The 17,463-nt window shown below is 55.3% G+C and overlaps 1 protein-coding gene across 1 annotated transcript in view; it reads right to left on the bottom strand.

The window, feature by feature from the left end:
• Positions 1 to 2,098, bottom strand: part of DAGLA (diacylglycerol lipase alpha) — a 56,425-nt gene extending 54,327 nt beyond the window's left edge. The window contains exon 1 of the mRNA XM_050975335.1: positions 2,014 to 2,098. The gene's annotated coding sequence lies outside the window, so the exon portion shown is untranslated. The remainder of the gene's footprint in view (positions 1 to 2,013) is intronic.
• Positions 2,099 to 17,463: the final 15,365 nt, after the last annotated feature.

Here is a 17,463-nt window from a genome sequence, read left to right as displayed (position 1 = left end):
CTTTAAGGAAAAATTTCTAAGGCACACAAGCCGTAAATCCTGATTTTGTAAATCCATACAATGATACAGCAGCTCCGAAATCCAAGTGACCTCGTTTGGAGCAGCCAGCTCTCAATTAATTAACTTCCAAGGGGAGGGAGAGCAGAAGGAACAGGACAGATTCCCACACAATGTCCAAACCCCCAACCCCCTCCCCCAAGCAGAAGGGTTTTTTTGGTTGCTGTAATTGTTTGTCCAGGGAATTTTAACAAAGTTTCCAAAACGAAGGATTTTTTTTTTCCTCACATTTTTGGTCATTGGGAGGAGCATTTCCACCCTTCTCACTTTCCCTCCTGGCACAGCACTTCCCTTAAATCCCATCATTGCACAACTGCTCCTTCCCAGCCCTCTGGAAGGGGAATGTGGACACAGCCCAGAGAAGTTTTCCTTTCTCACCACCCTTTTCCCAGCAACCAGAGGGATTTACAGCATTCCCTATCTCTGGGATTCGGATCTGGCTGTGCAGGTAGCAGGCAAAAAGTGCCCAGTGCCTTAATTTAAATGGGAATTCGGGTCAAATCAGGATTTTTTAGGTCAGCCCTGACAAAGTCAGTACCTGCAGTATATAGTCCATATCCTTAAATCCCTGATTTTGACCCTCCTGAGTAAAATTTTGGACAGCAGAGCTGCCAACTCCCAAATTTCCAATTTGAATTCCCACTTAAAGGGGGAATTTTACCCTGCTCCTTGCTGAAGGGTTTTGGCTGCAGAAATTCCAGGTTATTTGTATCATTTACAACGTAACAGATGCTTTTCCACATCTCTTGTCCCTGTGGGCATTCCTGACCCCCTCAGCCATTCCCAGTCCAAGCTGGCACTGCTGGAATTTCCCCAGCAGCTTTAAGACCCCCGTGCAACTTTTATGACCCTGAAAACCAACACCTGGCACAACAAACACCTTCCCCCAGCTCAGGTTTCCAACTTGGAAAGCTTCTTCCAGCAATGTCCACAGGATACACATTTCAGCCAAGCCAATGCCAGAATCACAGAACGTCCGAAGCTTTCCAAGAGCCACTTCCCACAATTTCATTATCTCCCATTTAAGAACACTCAGCCTGACCACAAAAACTCGGATGCTTCTCCCTGTCCAGCCGGGAGGATGCAGCAACTCATCCCCACTAAGTTTCATTCAGGGGGAGATGAATATTCCCACCTTGGAATCGTCCTTTCCTTTAAAACTATTCCTCAGAGTTTTGCTGCCTTCATGTCCCGGGGTTCTATATCCCACCTTGGTGAATCACTGTGTGATTTCCCACCTGGAGCAGGCTCTAAGGACCATGGTGTGCACCAGGCTCGGCAATCCCCATTCCCAGTGCCAACTGAAGCCTGTCCCAAATACACCAGCAGGTATTAATTCCCAGAATTGGGCACAGCGGGAATTGGACACATTCTGGCTGAGCAGCCTGGCAGCATCCCAGCTCCAAGATCTCGGAGCGACATCTCCCTTACTTTCATAAGGATATCTCACTTCTGCAGCTGCCTGCGATCTTAAATTTGGGAATTTTACGGCCACGGCTCAGCATCCGCCCGCGTTGCTCAAGTCAGGTACCGTTCCCTGCGGGAAGTAATAAAAGCTGAGAGCAAGAATCCCTGTGTCACACCCACACCGCAGCTTCTCCTCCCTGGACATCCAGCAGCACCGCTCCCGCCTCCCACCGCAGGATCCCGACTCCCGAACGGCGGGATCACCTTCACACCTCGCACCTGCCCGGGGCAGGATGGCGGCTTTCCAGAGGCGCAGGTGGAATCCCACCGCTTCCCACGGGGCGCAGGCCACATGGAGCGGGGCCCTCCCGCCGGGAATGCCGCGCTTCCCGCGGGATCCAGACCTCTCGGGCGGCACGGGCCTGCAGCCCAGCGGGGCGGGGGGCGGCGGCGGGCGCTCCCCCGGCCCTGCCAGCGCCCTCCCGGCTCCCCCGCACCTGCCGCAGCGCCGGCCCCCGCTGCCGCGCCATTCCCATCGCCGTCCCTCACCTCGCTCCCGCTGCCGCCGCCTCGGGAGCGCCGCGGCCGCCGCCGCCTCCTCCATGCCGGGGGCCCTGCGGCCCCCGATTCTCCAACGCCGCCTCCGCCCTGCCGGGGCCGCCCCCGCCTCGCCGGGGCCGCCCACTGCGTCAACTGCGTAAGGGCCGCTACGCAATCTGCGGTCGCCACGGCAACGAGGGGTGCGGGGCGCGGAGGCGCCGCCTGGTGGCCCCCGGCGGTAGCGCCGCGGGGCGGGGCAGTGCCGGGCCGGCCGCGGATTCCAGCGGGGAATTCTCGGGGGATTCAGGGAACCCCGCCTGCTGCGGACAGAGGCTGTCCTGGGCTGATGCTCACCTGCCCTACCGATATTATCACGGAAAGATTCCACTGGAATCACGGAAGGATCCCACAGGAAACAATTCCCTTGGAAAAGACCTCCAGGACCACCGAGTCCAACGTGTGACAATCCCCGCCTTGTCACCCAGCCCGGAGCGCTGAGTGCCACTTCCCGTCATTCCTTGGACACCTCCGGGGATGGGGACTCCACCACTTCCTTGGGCAGCCCCTTCCAGTGTCTCATCACCCTTCCCAAGAAGAAATTCCTTCTGGTGTCCAACCTGAACTTCCCGTGCCACAAGTTGGGGCCATTTCCTCATGTCCTGCGCCTTGTTCCTAGGGAGCACAGCCCAGCTCCAGCCTGCCTCCCCCCCAGTCAGGGAATTCAGGGAGCAATAAAATCTCCCCTCAGCCACACCTGGGGCTCTCCCAACATCCCTTCCCTCTGGAAAACCACCCAGCACAGCACTGTGGTCTCCCTCATGGAGAAGGCCGGGCATGCTGCTTTCAATGCCCAGCATGGAAAAGCAGTGCTTTCCTATCAGGAAAAAGCGTTCCCAATAAAGATGGAGAGAGCCTATTCGCAAGGGTATGGGGTGATAAGAGGGAATTGCTTCCTACTGACAAAGAACAGGGTTAGATGGGATATTGGGAAGAAATTGTTAGACCCTGGAATGGATTTTGCCGGGAAGTCGTGGCTGCCCCATCCCTGGAAGAGTTCCAGGCCAGGTTGGACCAGCCTCGGAGTAACCTGGGATAGTGGAAGGTGTCCCTGCCTGTGGCAGGGAGGCTGGAACTGGATGAGCTGTAAGGTTCCTTCCAACCAAATCCTCTTCACAAAAAAACCCTTGTGAGGATGGACACACCACAACAACCATCCCCTTTGGGAGGAAGGACAGCGATTCCCTTTGGACACGGCAGCTGCCATCATCCAAGGACACAACTTAGATGCTCCTACTGCAAAAAAAGGCATTGAAAAATAGAGGGAAAAAAAATTTTAAAAAAACACCTCTGTCCCAGAAAAGCTGATCCAGCAGGGAATAGCAGCACATCCTCGCCTGCCCATTCCTCCTTAAAGCAAGTGGAGCAGCCTTCAAATGGTCTGCTGGGTGATATCACCATACCTGGGAAATAAAACAGCCTGACAGGGGCGGAAAAACATTCAGGAAAGGCTTTGAAGCTCTGGAATTCATTTGTGCCGAGGCCTTTGTATCCCGTTCAGGCAGAAAAATCCCCCTCACGCTCATTCCGAGTCCCTTTATCTTCCCAGACAGGTGCAAAGTGGCTCCGCTTTGGATGAAAAGCTGCTGCCAAATTTAGCATTCCAACAAATTGTTTCATCCAGCCTGTGGCACTTCCAAGGTCTCCCTTCGGCAGGATCCGCTCCAGGCTGGGCAGGCACCCCTGGAAGCCCCAAAACCTGGAGCAGACAGAGGGAAGAAGCTCAGGAAGATTGGAAATCATGATTTTATTCAGGGAAATACAATCGGAAGCCGTCCAAGGCTTTCCAAAGGGTGGGATAGAGCACATCCCAGCCCAGATCCTGCCAATTAAGGGACACAAGGCGATTAATCCGATACAGCTCAGGATTTCTGCCTTCCAGCAGCTCCAGCTGCCCGTTTCCAGCCTGGCTCCACTGAATTGCAAGGGCCAGGCCACATTTATAGCCCAGCTCCAGGGTCAGGATTCATCCCAGTGATCCCCAGGGCTCCCTTCCCTGACTCCTGTATGGCAGTGGCACCATTTACAGGCAATATTGGAATGTTCTTGATAAACTGGATGCCTTTTAAAGCATTAAGGGGAGGATTAATGCCCTCAGAAATCCCATTTTTTCCCCGCTGTCATGACACAGAGGGCGGGTGGCGAAGCATTTAAGGGAATTAAGGAATTAATTTGAGCCTGTCACAAAAGATGTGATTTTCTGTGATTTTCGCATGGGTCTGTCCCCACCTCCAACCTCTGGAGCAAATCCATTCATTTCAGAGCTTCCCAACCTGTGGGAAAGGGTTGAGTCTGGGTTTAAATGCCTGGGGCAAAATGGAGTGGTGATGTACACACATTCCTGGGAATCCTACACCTTCAGAGAGATGTAAGGGAGAGTTAGAGCATCCCAGACATCCATCAGCTGGGTTATCCCTCTGGATAACTCAGATGCAGTGTCTCCATCAGGGCATCACCATCCATTTCACGAGGAAACCTCCAAAGGCCCCACTGGCTTAAGGAATTGCTAGTCCTTACTCACCTCTGGATGGATCTGGGCTCTTTGTGCAGGAATGACCAGGGAATATGAAGGAGAGGGAATTCTGTGGTGTTCTTCCAGCTGGAGCATCATTCCTCAACACGTGGACATGGCTCAGGGCTGTTCCACACCGCAGCCTTGGAATTCTCCATATCATTCCTCCATCAGGAAATGTCTGGACCACTGCAGGCAGCCTTGGAGCCCTGGAGATCCCTGGAATGTGCCAGGAAGGATTCAATCAACAAAGAGCCCATCCAGCTGGGTCTCCTGAAAAAAAGCCAGCAGATTCCAGGGTTAAGGATTCTCCTAAACCTAAAAGCAAACCAACCCCTCCTCCAGGGAATTTGGACAAGGAACAAGGCTCCAGGAATAGCTGGGAACATGGGAAGCTTTATATTATTATTCAGTTTGTTGTCATTGCCACCGCCCCCAGGCGCAGCACATCCAATCCCGCTGCTCCGAAATCCTGCTCCTGTTGGGCTCTCAGTCGGAGTCAGACACTCCGTTACTCCCAGGGTAACGAGCCCCTCTCCTCCTCCATCCCAACCCTGCCAACTTCCCTCAGCTGCTCCATTAGGATTACAATAAATCAGAAGGAAATAGCCTGAACAAGGCTGGGAGTGGAACAGTCTCCCTGGAGCAGGGATTCCAGCATCCAGGTTATCCAAACCACCTCCTCTCTCCTCAACCCCTGCAAACATCAGCCTGGGCTCCATCACCCCTGGAGCAGGCACAGGCTGTTCCAGCCGGCTGAATTCCAAGGAGTGACAGCAGCAAGTGTCTTGGGAAGGTGCTTTTGTCCTTCTCAAAGGGGACAGGCCACCAGGGAAAGGTGGACAACAGCGTTGCCCTGACATTTCCTCCAGGGAAAAAATTCCAGCACCTCTCTCACTGTCTCTCCAGGGAATATCAGTTACTGAAGAACTGAGGTTGGAAAAGCCCTCCAAGATCACGGAGTCCAACTGTTCCAAGGCCACCACTAACCCATGTCCCCAAGTGCCACATCCACACGGGTTTTAAATCCCTCCAGGGATGGCGACTCCACCCCTGGAGCCTGTCCCAATGCCCGACAACCCTTTCCATGAAGGAGTTTTCCTCCATACCCAATCTAAACCTTCCCTGGCACAAGCCAAGCCTGCTTCCTCTGTGCAGCCGACCGTAATTCCACACCAAATTCCCACCAAACCACACAGCTGCCAACCAGAATTTAGGAAGCACTTTTAAAAACTGCACCAACAGGCATCCCTGTGCCCCATTCCCATGTCACCAAGCAGGAAGTGCCTGTGTTTGCTTCCATCCCCATGGTGGCTGTGCCTTCCCAGCCCTCCCTCCCTCCCTTCCCAGCATGATTCCCGCCCGCAACTCTCTGGAGGCATCAGCCTCAGTCACCTCCTACCAAAGCACTGCTAATCCAGTGCCTCCAGACTGTTCCTACTCCTCAAATCCTTCTTTATCCCAGCAGATCTCCCCAGAAACCTGCTCTTCCCCAATGCCCCCCAAGCCAGCACCTCCTGGCTCAACCCTCCATGTCATTCCCAGCCCCTGGAAAGCTCCCAAAGCAGGGATGAGCAGCAGGCAGTGTCCCCCCAGCAGAAGCAGCTGCTGCAGCTCTGCAGAGAAACAGCATCACTCAGACCTTCACTAAAAATCATTCCCTAATGGAGAGGCTTCTCCTGCACTCTGGATGTTCGGAAAAATCTCCCTCTCCAGCTGCCTCAGCTTTCCATGGCTCCTCCAGCACCAGGAAGGGATTTGGGGGCCCAGGCTGCCGCACCACCCCTGAGCCTGAATCCCTAAAAAGCACTTAATTTGGAGGGGAGACATCCCAGACAGAGCCCAACCTATGGAAAGCAGGTCCAGGGATAAGCTGGAAGCCCAAATTTAGGCTCAGGCTGGCACACTGGAGGCTGGAATGCCAGGGGCAGGGCACGAATTGGGAAATCTCTGTCAGGCATCTGAAGGGATCAGACATGGAATTCTGGAGTGGTTTGGGTTGGAAAGGGCCCTAAAGATCATCCCATTCCACCCCCTTCCCTGGGCAGGGACACTTTCCACTATCCCAGGTTGCTCCAAGGCCCATCCAACCTAGTACTGAATGCTTCCAGGGATGGGGCAGCCACAGCTTGTCTGGGAAATCCTTTCTGGTGCCTCACCACCCTCACAGGGAAAAATTTCTTCCACAAATTCCCAAGGTGTGGGCAGCACCAGGTCTCACTGCAGGGAAGAAGGACAGAGCAAGGCTGGCACATTCCCAGCTCCTTCCCTTGGGCACAGCTCTTCCCACTCCCACCTGCACAGGCTGGTGACCTGTCCCTACCTTAGGAGCCCCCTTTCCAGCCTCCAAGCCGCTTTCCTAGCGGGATCCCTCCCTTTTCCCAGAGGTTCCCATGCCGTGGGCTCACTCTTGGCACGTAGTAAACACACCCGTGCGCACACGGCTGGGCTTGGCTCCACAGAAAAAGCCTGGAAAGGATTTCTCCCACAGGTTGCATCCTGGAATTCGGCACAGCCCTCGCTGCTCACGATTCCAAGCACAAACTCCTCTTTCCAGCTGCTTTGCTAAATTGGTGCCAGATCTAACTCTGGAAGCCAAGCCTCGGAGACTTGCTATCAATCCCGCCAGCACTTCCCCCTCCCAAGGACATTATCCAGCATTATCCAAGCTGTGACTCCTCAGCCCAGAAATTTCTCCCTGGGAAGGAGCCATTGCCATGGAAAAGGACCATTAAATAACAGTTCACTGGGGTTTCTCACCACTGCTCAGCAAAGCTCAGGGCATCTTCCTGCCTGGCAGCTCCAGGTGGCTTTTCCTTTGGGAAAAATGAGAGGATAAAGCAGTGCTCTAGGCTGTCGGGACATTTGCCAGCATCCTCCACGCTCCCCCTTGGACAAACCCATCTTTCCAAAGCTTTTTCACCTCAGGTTGTGAAAGCCTCATTGTTCTGCAGGGAATTGAAAACAAAAAAAAGTGTGGAAATGAACCCTTAAGGCTGCAAGGGGAGGAAAATGCAATCCCCCGAGCTCCCCTGAGTCACAGGGATGTGCTTGCAGCACTGGCAGCCGCTGGAATTCCCGGCTCCATCCCAGCCGTGGCTAATCCAGGTGCAATAACAACGTGTCATTTCCCACATCTGCTTCACCCCCGCCAAAATTCCTTCATGTTATTCCTTCTCCCCGCCCACCTTTTGAATGCCCTTGGCTCCATCCTCCTTCGGGAGGAGAGCTCCAGCCCAGGAATGAATCAGGATTTTAGCAGGAGCTTTAGGGATGTGGGATGCCTTCACCCCCACAGGCAGGAGCACTGGCCTTTTCCCAGGCCTCCATGGCATGAACACACTTCCCTGGCCGAGACTCCAAAGCACAGGAATTTACCCCGATGATGAGCTGCTTCCCAATTTCCAGGAGCCTGCTCACCTCCTGGGACGGGAATGGCTGCGGCAGGACAGGGAAATTTACGGATCAGCTGTGTTGTTGCTGTCAGCGCTCCAGGGAAGCAGTGTTGGAGAGCTCTCCCTCACCAGGCAGCACCTGCAGCCTCCCAGGCTCTCTGGAAGCCTGGAATGCTGCTGTCAGATGTGGGCACAGCACGGACAATGCAGACGCTCCGTGGAGGATTCGATCCCTCCCCGCAGGCCATGTCTCTGGACATCAGTCGGATGTGACTGGAGAGCAGCAGCTGGAGCCAAGGCACTTGGATAATTTCATTAGGTCAAACCCCTCCCTCCTCTGCTTCCTCAAGATCCTGCTCTTGCTTCTGGAGGCAGGTGGACTGAACCAAGAGGTTTCCCATGAAGGATTCCTTCCTGGCTCTGCTGCTGGCTCCCTTCCCGCTCCTCACACCCGGCTGCAGAGCCATTCCCCACTTCTCCCGGACCTCAAAGCCTTGTCTAACCCACTTGGCTTCATCCCAGCTCCCAACTGCCGGAGGGGGAAGCTCAGCTCTCACTGGGAGACACCGCTGCCCGCGGAGATCCCAAATCCTAAATTGCGGCACAGCTCCTCCACAAAGGCCTGGAAGAGACCTTGGGATCACAGCCCAGCAGGCAGACAGGAGAGGGACCTCAGAGCAAAGCAGAGGCTGGAGACCAATAACGGAATAATTATCCTAAGGAGAAGTTCCCAGCTCTTTTCTGTACAAGTCCATGAAATACAGCAGGGAATTGTGTCTTAATCCAGAGAAGAGGAAGCTCAGAGAGGGGGATTCTCCCTCTTCATGATTCCCTAATGGGGGTCAGGCTCTGCTCCCAGGGAACAAGGGACAAGACTCACGTTGCCTCAGGGGAATTTCTCTCTGGATTTTAGGGAAAATTCCTTCATGAAAGGGTTGAATCAGTCTGTCCAGGGCAGAGGTGCAATCCCCATTCCTAGGGATTTAAAAGCTGAGGATTGGATGTGGCATTTGGGGACATGGATTAATGGTGCCCATGGCAGAGCTGGGTAGCTGGACTCGATCTTGGAGGTGTCTGAACAACTCCTGAAGGAGAGGAACTGGAAAAGATCAGTCTGGGGGAAAAAAAAAAAAATGCAGCAGGCAGGAATGTGAGCAGACAGCCCCTGTCCAAGCTTTGTCCAAGAATTCCTGGGAGAGGAGCGTGCTCTGATGTCAGGACTCTGTGCCACAGTGACAGGAGATGGGAACGATCCAGAGAGGCAAAAAGGGAAGCGAGAGAGGGTGTGCCAGGCAGGATCCGCCTCAGACACTTAATGAAGGAGGAAAGGACGGATGGTTGCTAAGGGAAATGGGACAGATGGCTGGCACGGGAACTTGCTGACTCTCAGAGACTCCAAACTCTGTTTTTGGGAAGTAGCAGGGCCGAGCAGGCCAGCACACAGCGGCCAAGCCCAGATGACCACTTCCCCTTCCCCCCTTCCCGAGTGTCAGGACGGATCACGCCGGAGCGGAAAAGGTCACGGAGGCAGCGGGAGCCACGGCGCATTTGCGCTTCTGCTCATCACCAGCGCTCCCCCCGCCAGCCCTCCTTCCTCCCCTTCTCCAGAGGCCACCGGCACCATCCCACAGGAAAATCCCAGCAGGCCCTGGGACAGTGACCGGGCTCCCCGAGAGGGAAAACCGCAGGATGCTGGCTCTGGAGCTGCTGTCTGTGAAATCTCATGGCTCCTGGACATGCTGTCTCCCAGATCCATTTACACCTCTCCCTGACATTTAAAACCATCTGAGCCTTTTGGCTTCTGCTGCTGTCATCTCTGTGCCAGGGCTTCTCTGGCTCTAAAAAAAGGCTGGGAGTTGATTTCCCGGAAACGCAGCCCTCCCAACAGGTCTCCAAGCGTGGTGGCAGGGCAAGGGAAAAGGGGGAGAGGGCGGGAATGGCTGCTGCCATGGGGGCGGGAGACGTGCCAGGAGTCTGTCAGATCCTGATGGCCACAAACAAGGCTCTGAAAGCAGGAGCTGGAAGAAAAGGGGGGAAAGAATCCCTTGGCAGCAAAGGTGGTGGAGCTCCAAAGCTGAGGCACGCAGCACTCTGTGGCTCCAGGCTGGGATTTCAGGGATCCAATGGGAAGATCAGGGGATTTGGGGAACCTCTGCCCACCTTGGGCCAGCCCCAGGCACTGGGCATAAAACGGAGGGACTTAGGGAGGAAGCACCTGAAAGGTCTCCCAGAGAGCTGGAGAGGAACTCTGCACAAACTGGAGTGACAGAACAACAGGAATGGCTTCCCACTGCCAGAGAGCCAGGTTAGACGGGATATTGGGAAGAAATTCTTCCCTGTAAGGGGAGTGAGGCCCTGGAATGGATTTCCCAGAGGAGCTGTGGCTGGCCCATCCCTGGAAGGGTCCAAGGCCAGGCTGGCTGGGGTTTGGAGCAACCTGGGCTAGTGGAATATGTCCCTGCCCTTCCAACCCAAACTATTCTGGGATTCTCTGAAGGGAAAGCTCTGGAAGCAACAATTATGTCTCCCCCATCCCACATGTTCACAGGCATCTCTTGGATTGAAATCACCCAAAAAAGTCCACTGCTGTCCAAAAAGGAGCTGCAGATCCCAAAATTCAGTGACCAAGAGCCCATAGGGAACCTTCACTGGGCACTCATTCCCAACAATCCCACATCCTACACAACCTGGGGGAAGTCCTGAGTAGCAAGGACAGGATCATCCACTCCCTGGGATTGCTCTGCTCCTGCTGCCAAGAGGAGGAGGAGGGATTTGCTCCGGCCACCTCAGCACTGCACAGCTCCAGCCACAGAGCACCTCCACAGCCCTGCCAGGAGCAGCCAGTGCCATGGAAATCCTTGGATACTACAGAATCCAAGGATCACAAAACACTTATTTGGAAGGGACCTTAAAGATGACTGAATTGCAGCTCCCTGCCTTGGGCAGGGACACCTTCCACTATCCCAATTTGCTCCAAGCCCTGTTCAACGTGGCCTAGAGCATTTCCAGGGATTGAGCAGCCACAGCTTCTCTGGGATACATTACAAGGCAGCTGATGCTCCACAGGAGGATGGAAGGACACTGGACATGCCACCATCACCCTCTGGACTTACTTTGGAACATGAGAGATTCCCAGGAAGGGAAGAAGATGAGGAAAAGTGCCAGTGCCAGCTGAGAGCTGCTCTTCCAGCCCATTCCTCTGGCTGTGTGGGCAGCTCCATCTTGGAGCCACATTCCAAGGAGCTGCTCAGAGCAACAGCTCCCGGATTCTGTGCCAAGCTGCCACTGGCTGCTGTTGAGATAAACCCACACAAACAAACAGATGCCTGGAGAAGCCAGGAAGATATGGAATACAGCAGCATGGATGGGCTGTCCCAAGGCTGGCCGCTTTCCAGCTTGTCCCTCCCAGTGATCCCAGTATTCGGAGATGTCACTAAGCACAGGTTGGCCCAGTCCCTCAGAGCATCAGGGAGTTTTCCAGGGGATCACACCCCTACCTCTTTGCCAGCAGCTCCAATTCAATTCCCACACAGTGGGAATGCCCAGGGATTGGGTGGTAGGGATTGAAGGGGAGCATCCACTTCTGGGTAAGGAGGATTTTGGCTCTCTCGGAGCCAAAACCCCATGGACACATCCTTGTCCCATCCCCATTCCTGACTGGTAGAATCTGTGGGAGCAAGGCCAGATGGATTTGTGTCACCCAGGCCACTTCCAAGTAGGACACAAAGCTGAAGTCTCTCACCTCGGGACACTGACGCTGAACATCTCCCAGGAACAAAACTGCTTTAAAATTCAAGGGAAGTATTCCAGGAGAGCCTGATCCCACACACATGGCCAAGACTAAGCGCAGACCCTAAAAAACCCAAGGATGCTCTCCCAAACTTTTTTAACCCTTTGCTTTCCTCTGCATCCACAAGGAATTCCACGCCCTCTGTCCCTCCTGCCAGGTGCTAATGAGGATTTCCCTTCCCCTCAGGCAGCAAATCCCCCTTTCTGGGGGAAGAGGGCCAAGGATCTGTGTCGTGCCCACCCCTGGCAGGCACAGAGCCAGGGACACGCCGGCATTCCAGATGTCCGGCTGCCGGCACAGTGACTCCGGCTGTGCCAGGGCTGTCCTGCAAATGAGCCCGGCAAGACACAAAGAGCCTGATTTCCCAAATTAAGCTGCTGGAATTACTCATCCCAAAATCAGCAGCATCAGCTGCTCGCGGTGACACCGATTACGCGCAGTCACTGCCCGGTGCTGCTTCCCACTCATCCCAGCACATCCCTACTACAGGCATTCCTAGGGTGTGCAGCAGTGGAAAGTCAAGCAGGAATTATTTTAAACCAAAACAAAAAAAGGTGGATTTAGATAGGATGTTGGGAAAAAATCCATCCCTGTGAAGGTGGGGAGGCCCTGGCACAGGGTGCCCAGAGAAGCTGTAGCTGTTCCTGGATCCCTAGAAGTGTCCAAGGCCAGTTTGGATGGGTCTTGGAGCAACCTGGGATAGTGGAAGGTGTCCCTGCCCATGGCAGGGGGTGGAAGGAGATGATCTTTAAAGTCCCTTCCGACCCAAACCATTCCAGGATTCTTCCAGCAGCAGTGCCACCAGCCTGGGACATGGAATAGGCGCAAGGTGACAGGAGGAGCTGGGAGAGCTCCAGCTCTCTCCACTGCTGGACATGGTGAGGACACACCTTGGAGCGCCCCGGAGCAGCCATGGATCAGGGGGAGACTGGGCTGGAGCAGGCAGCTCCAGGGAATCGCGTCACCGACGCAGAGCGGAGCTTTACAGGAGTCTCTCCTTGAAATGTTTTTTGCTGGATCACCAGCCCGGTTTTCAGGGACACTGACTCATCCTCAGGAGTGCTCTTGCTGCTGGTTGCACTCTGGATCAGGCAGCAATTCCTGACACACCTCCCAGCTATGGGGGAGCATCCCTGAATCTGCCAGCTGGATTCTTCTCCTTGACAGGGGCCAGCTGAGATACCCAGAGTCAGGGAATCATGGAGTGGTTTGGGTTGGAAGGGACCTTAAAGTTCATCCAATGCCACCCTCTGCCATAGGCAGGGACACTTTCCACTATCCCAGGTTACTCCCAGTCTTGTCCAGCCTGGCCTTAGACACTTCCAGGGATGGGCCAGCCACAGCTTCTCTGGGAAATCCATTGCAAGGTCTCAGCACCCTCACAGAGAAAAATTCCTTCCCAATCTCCAATCTATACAGGTGCTCTGGCTGTGGAACACATTCCCTGTCACTCCAAAGTCCCTCTCCAGCTCTTGGAGACACTTTAGGCACCGGAAGGGGTTCTATGACCTCCCTTGAGCCTTCCCTTCTCCAGGATGGACACCCCCAGCTCTCTCAGCCTGTATCCATCCCTCTGGCCTCTCTCCAGCAGCTCCACATCCTCCTTATAGTGAGGCACCCAGAGCTGGACACAGCATTCCAGGTGGGATATCACCAGAGCAGGAGAGAGGGGGAAAATCTCCTCCCTGAACCTGCTGGCCACACCAGTGAAAGATTTATGAGGAAAGAAAATGGAGGGAAAATCCTGGTCCATCCCCAGCCCCCTCCCCAGCCATGCCCCAGACACAATCTGGGAAGTAACTCACCTTCTCCCAAAGCACTTCCAGCAGCTCCAGAGCCCCAGCCTGCATCCATCCCACCAGCACAGCAAGGAGCCCACCAGGACTTCCAAAGGGCTGGCAGCCCTCCTTAATTCCCCTTTTATCCCACCTCTGCTCCAGCTGTGAGGCTGATGGGCAGCACCTGGGATGAGCAGGGAGGGAAAACAGGAAAAGCTTTTACCAAGGGCAGAACCCCAACATCCCAGGAATTAAAAGTGCTTTGGGAGCCTCCCACCCTTTCTGGCCTGTCCATCCAAACCTGACAATGCCATGACTTCCACCTCCTCAGTTTCCTGGGGATAATGGGCCCATCCATCCTCCCCTCCCACTCAGGGGTGTCCAAATTCCCTTCCTGATTTCCAGGCCCCAGCCCCGCGTGGGTGCAGCTCCAGAGGCTCTAATGAGGGAGCTCATTTACTGTGACCTAAATATTCCCTGTGCTCTGCCTGCCTGCCTGCCTCGGCACCTCCCTCATCCGTGGAACAGGAGTGGGATTTCTGCAGGGGAAGAGGGTCAGCATCTCCCCATCCCAGGTTTTCCTGGCCATCCCTCTCTCTGCTCCCTGCATGAGCTCCCTGCTTGGGGCAGCCCCAGATTCTCCTCCTTCCCGCACCCCTTTTTCCCTCTGGGAAGCAATCCCAAGGGAAGGAGGGGCTGGCACTGCTGGCAGCTACCCCATCCCACTGCCCAGCAGTGCTCCAGGAGCAGGACAATCCCATCAGGGAGTTTCCTCCCTGTGGAAACCACGGCCAGCAGGGAACAATGGATGGGGTGACTGCAGTAGAATATTCCAGCACAACCAAGCTGTCTTCCTGCTTTTCCAAGGCTGTTTCCCTTGGGAATTCACAGCTAATTTAGCCAGAGGTCGGGCTCCCTGGGCCTGGGCTGAGGGAGGATGCAAATGGGACAGGTTGCTATAAAAAGCCACCAGCAGCTGCTTTTTTTGGAAGTCAGGTATTGATTTTTCCTTGTGGAGCTCTGACTGGAGGGCACAGCACGGAATGGGGGTGGGACCCTTTCCCGAATAACAGAGCTGGGAGTGATCCCAATGGTGGTCCATCCCACTTGGATCAGGTGCAAAAGGTGATGAGCACAACCCCACCTCTGGTTACCAAAACGACCCCAATCCTGCACCTGCTCCCTCCTTTCCAGCCATCCCTGGGATACTGCCAGGCCCTGCTCCCCAAGAGGGATTCCTGGATATTCCCACCACTTTAGGGACATCTCCCATGGAGGAGCAGCAAGCTGCTGGGCTGGGGACCCGGTGCAATCCATTTGACCATCCATGGAAAGCTGTCTGGAAGCTCAGCTGCAGCTGCCCTGAGGGTCCTGGATGTTCCCATTCCTCCTCTCTCCCTCTCATTTTCAATACCTTTGCCAGCAAAAGGAAAAATAAAGGAATTGCTGCTCGCAGCAGAAGTGATTTTCCACTCCCGCCTCTCTCCCACACTTGGATCAGCCAGGACCGTGGCCTGAAATCGCATTCCATGCATTAGCATCAAGCCTTCCCAGAATCCCCCCATGCCGGTGGCGCTCCGGGATTTTCCGGATGGTTGGTGGCTCTGTGCGGACAGTGGTCCCCGCTGGTGGTGTTCCCATGGCAGGTGAGCCCGGATGCGGCCCCTTCCCATCCCTGGTGGTTGCGGGAACGGGGAGATTCGTTCCATCCCGGAATTCCCGTCGCCCTATGTTTCCCGGCATGCTGGGACTCTCCGTGCCCGGTGCCGTGCCCCGGGGTCTCCCGTGTATCCCGGGCCTCTCCCGGTAGTTCTCCCCGGGAGCCACGAGGAGGAGCTTTCAGACCGCACCGCCGCATCCCGGGGCTCCCGGCGCATCCCGCTACATCCCAGTGCTCCCTCTTCCCAGACATCCCAGTGCTCCTGGAGCATCCCTGGACTCCCAGGGATCCTGATGCTTCCAGAACTCTCGGTCATCCCATCTGTTCTCAGGGTTCCCGGTGTTCCTGGAGCATCCCGGTGCTTCAACGGGACCCAGTTCCAATGCATCCCAATGCTTGCAGTGCATTCCAGTGTTCCTTTTGTTCCCAGAACTCCCAGCGCTCCTGGAACATCCCTCTCACAGATCCTCATGCTCCCAGTGCTCCCAGTAAACCCCTCTGTTCCCAGGGTTCTCCATGCTCCCAGTGCATCCCAATGCTCCTGGTGCATTCCAGTGCTCTCACCATTCCCAGTGTTCCCAGTGCTCCCAGTGGTCCCGGTGCATCCTGGTGCTCTTCCCAGGGATCCTGATGTTTCCAGTGCATCCCAGTAGCCCTGTCTCTCCCAGTGCACCCGGAGTTCCTCATGATCCTCTCCCAGCAGTCCCAGTGCTCCTGGTGCCATTGGTTCCCCTTGGCCCTCCACAGCCATTCCCAGGGCTGCATTCCAGGAATTCCATTCCCCATCTCCTTTCTCCCACCTCGGGGCCCACATCTCATCCCTGTGGAAAACCACTCGGGAAGGGCTGGATTCAGAATGGGATTTTACCACAGTTCTCCAGAAGCTGCTCCAGCTCCTCCTGCCTCGTGCTGCTGCCCTGGGGCTTCCACATGGATGTCTCCTGTGTACTGGGATAGTGGCCCATCCCATTCTTTCCTACTCCTTCTCATCCTATCTTGTTCTTTCCCATCTTTTCCCTTCCCACCCCATATCCCATCTCACCCCTGCTGAACATGTTGGCATGAGGGAAGTGGGAGCATCTCCAAGATGAGCGCCCGCATTCCCGCTCCCGTCCAGCTCCAACCATCCCACCCCTCCCTGGGATTTGCACTTCCAGCTCCTCCAGGATGGATCCCCATCCCATTCCTGCTGGCAGCCAGGCTGTTGGATCCTCCCTGGCAGCGCCGGTGGAGCCGTTCTAAATCCGGCACCTGGGATTGGGGTGGGAGGATTTGCGTCAGCCGGTGACACTCGGCTGAGGAGGGGGATCCCGGCGGGATGAATCATGGTGGGAGGAGTTCCCCGGAGCAGGATGGGGCCCAGAAGGGGTGAGACACTCAGGATGAGCTTGGAAGGAAGGGGAAGAGGAGCCTTTCCTGTTCCTGGAGGAAAGTCAGGCTGGGACTGTGGGATGTGCCATCCTCCTGCCTCCTTCCCACAGCCCCCTGGGATAGGGAGACTCCCTGGAGCCCAGCAGGGCTGAGCCAACATCAGTGCTTCCCTCTGCACTTCCCAATTGGAATAACCTGCCCTGGGTGTGTTCCTGCTGGTCATGAGGGAGTGGGAGCTCATCCACACTTGGAACCCCAAAACACCAGCAGTGGATGGGAAAGCCCTGTTTGGGGCTCCTTAGATGGGCACAGACATCCCATCCCATCCCATCCCATCCCATCCCATCCCATCCCATCCCATCCCATCCCATCCCATCCCATCCCATCCCATCCCATCCCATCCCATCCCATCCCATCCCATCCCATCCCATCCCATCCCATCCCATCCCATCCCATCCCATCCCATCCCATCCCGTTCTTTCCCATTATTTCTCATCTATTCCTGTTCTTTCACATCCCATTCCATTCAGTCGCATTCCTTCCCATTCATTCCCATTCCTCCTCATTCAATCTCCTACACTCCCATCCCTCTCCATCCCACCTCATCCATTTCCATCTGTTCCTAACCTATCCCACCCTATTCCTGCCCCTTATCCCATCCCATCCCTTTCCCACTCCCCTGGGAAGGATTCCCTCCAAGTGTGGGCAGAGGCCACAAACTGGGCTCCAGTGGAGCCCAATTAAGTGCTGGCACTGTCCCAACTCCTCCCATCTGAGCCTGGAGTGCCTCTGTGCCCAGAGAATTCCCTGCAGGAAAGCAGGAAGAGCAAATTCTCCTGCTAGTCTAATCCCTCCCCACATCCTCCTCCAGTCTCCACTTCCCAATAAAGCCCCTA

Source organism: Serinus canaria, chromosome 5 (genome assembly GCF_022539315.1).
Source record: "Serinus canaria isolate serCan28SL12 chromosome 5, serCan2020, whole genome shotgun sequence".
NCBI classification, from domain to species: domain Eukaryota; kingdom Metazoa; phylum Chordata; class Aves; order Passeriformes; family Fringillidae; genus Serinus; species Serinus canaria.
Note: the sequence above shows the minus strand (reverse complement) of the source record. Positions and strands in the feature narration are given on the sequence as shown.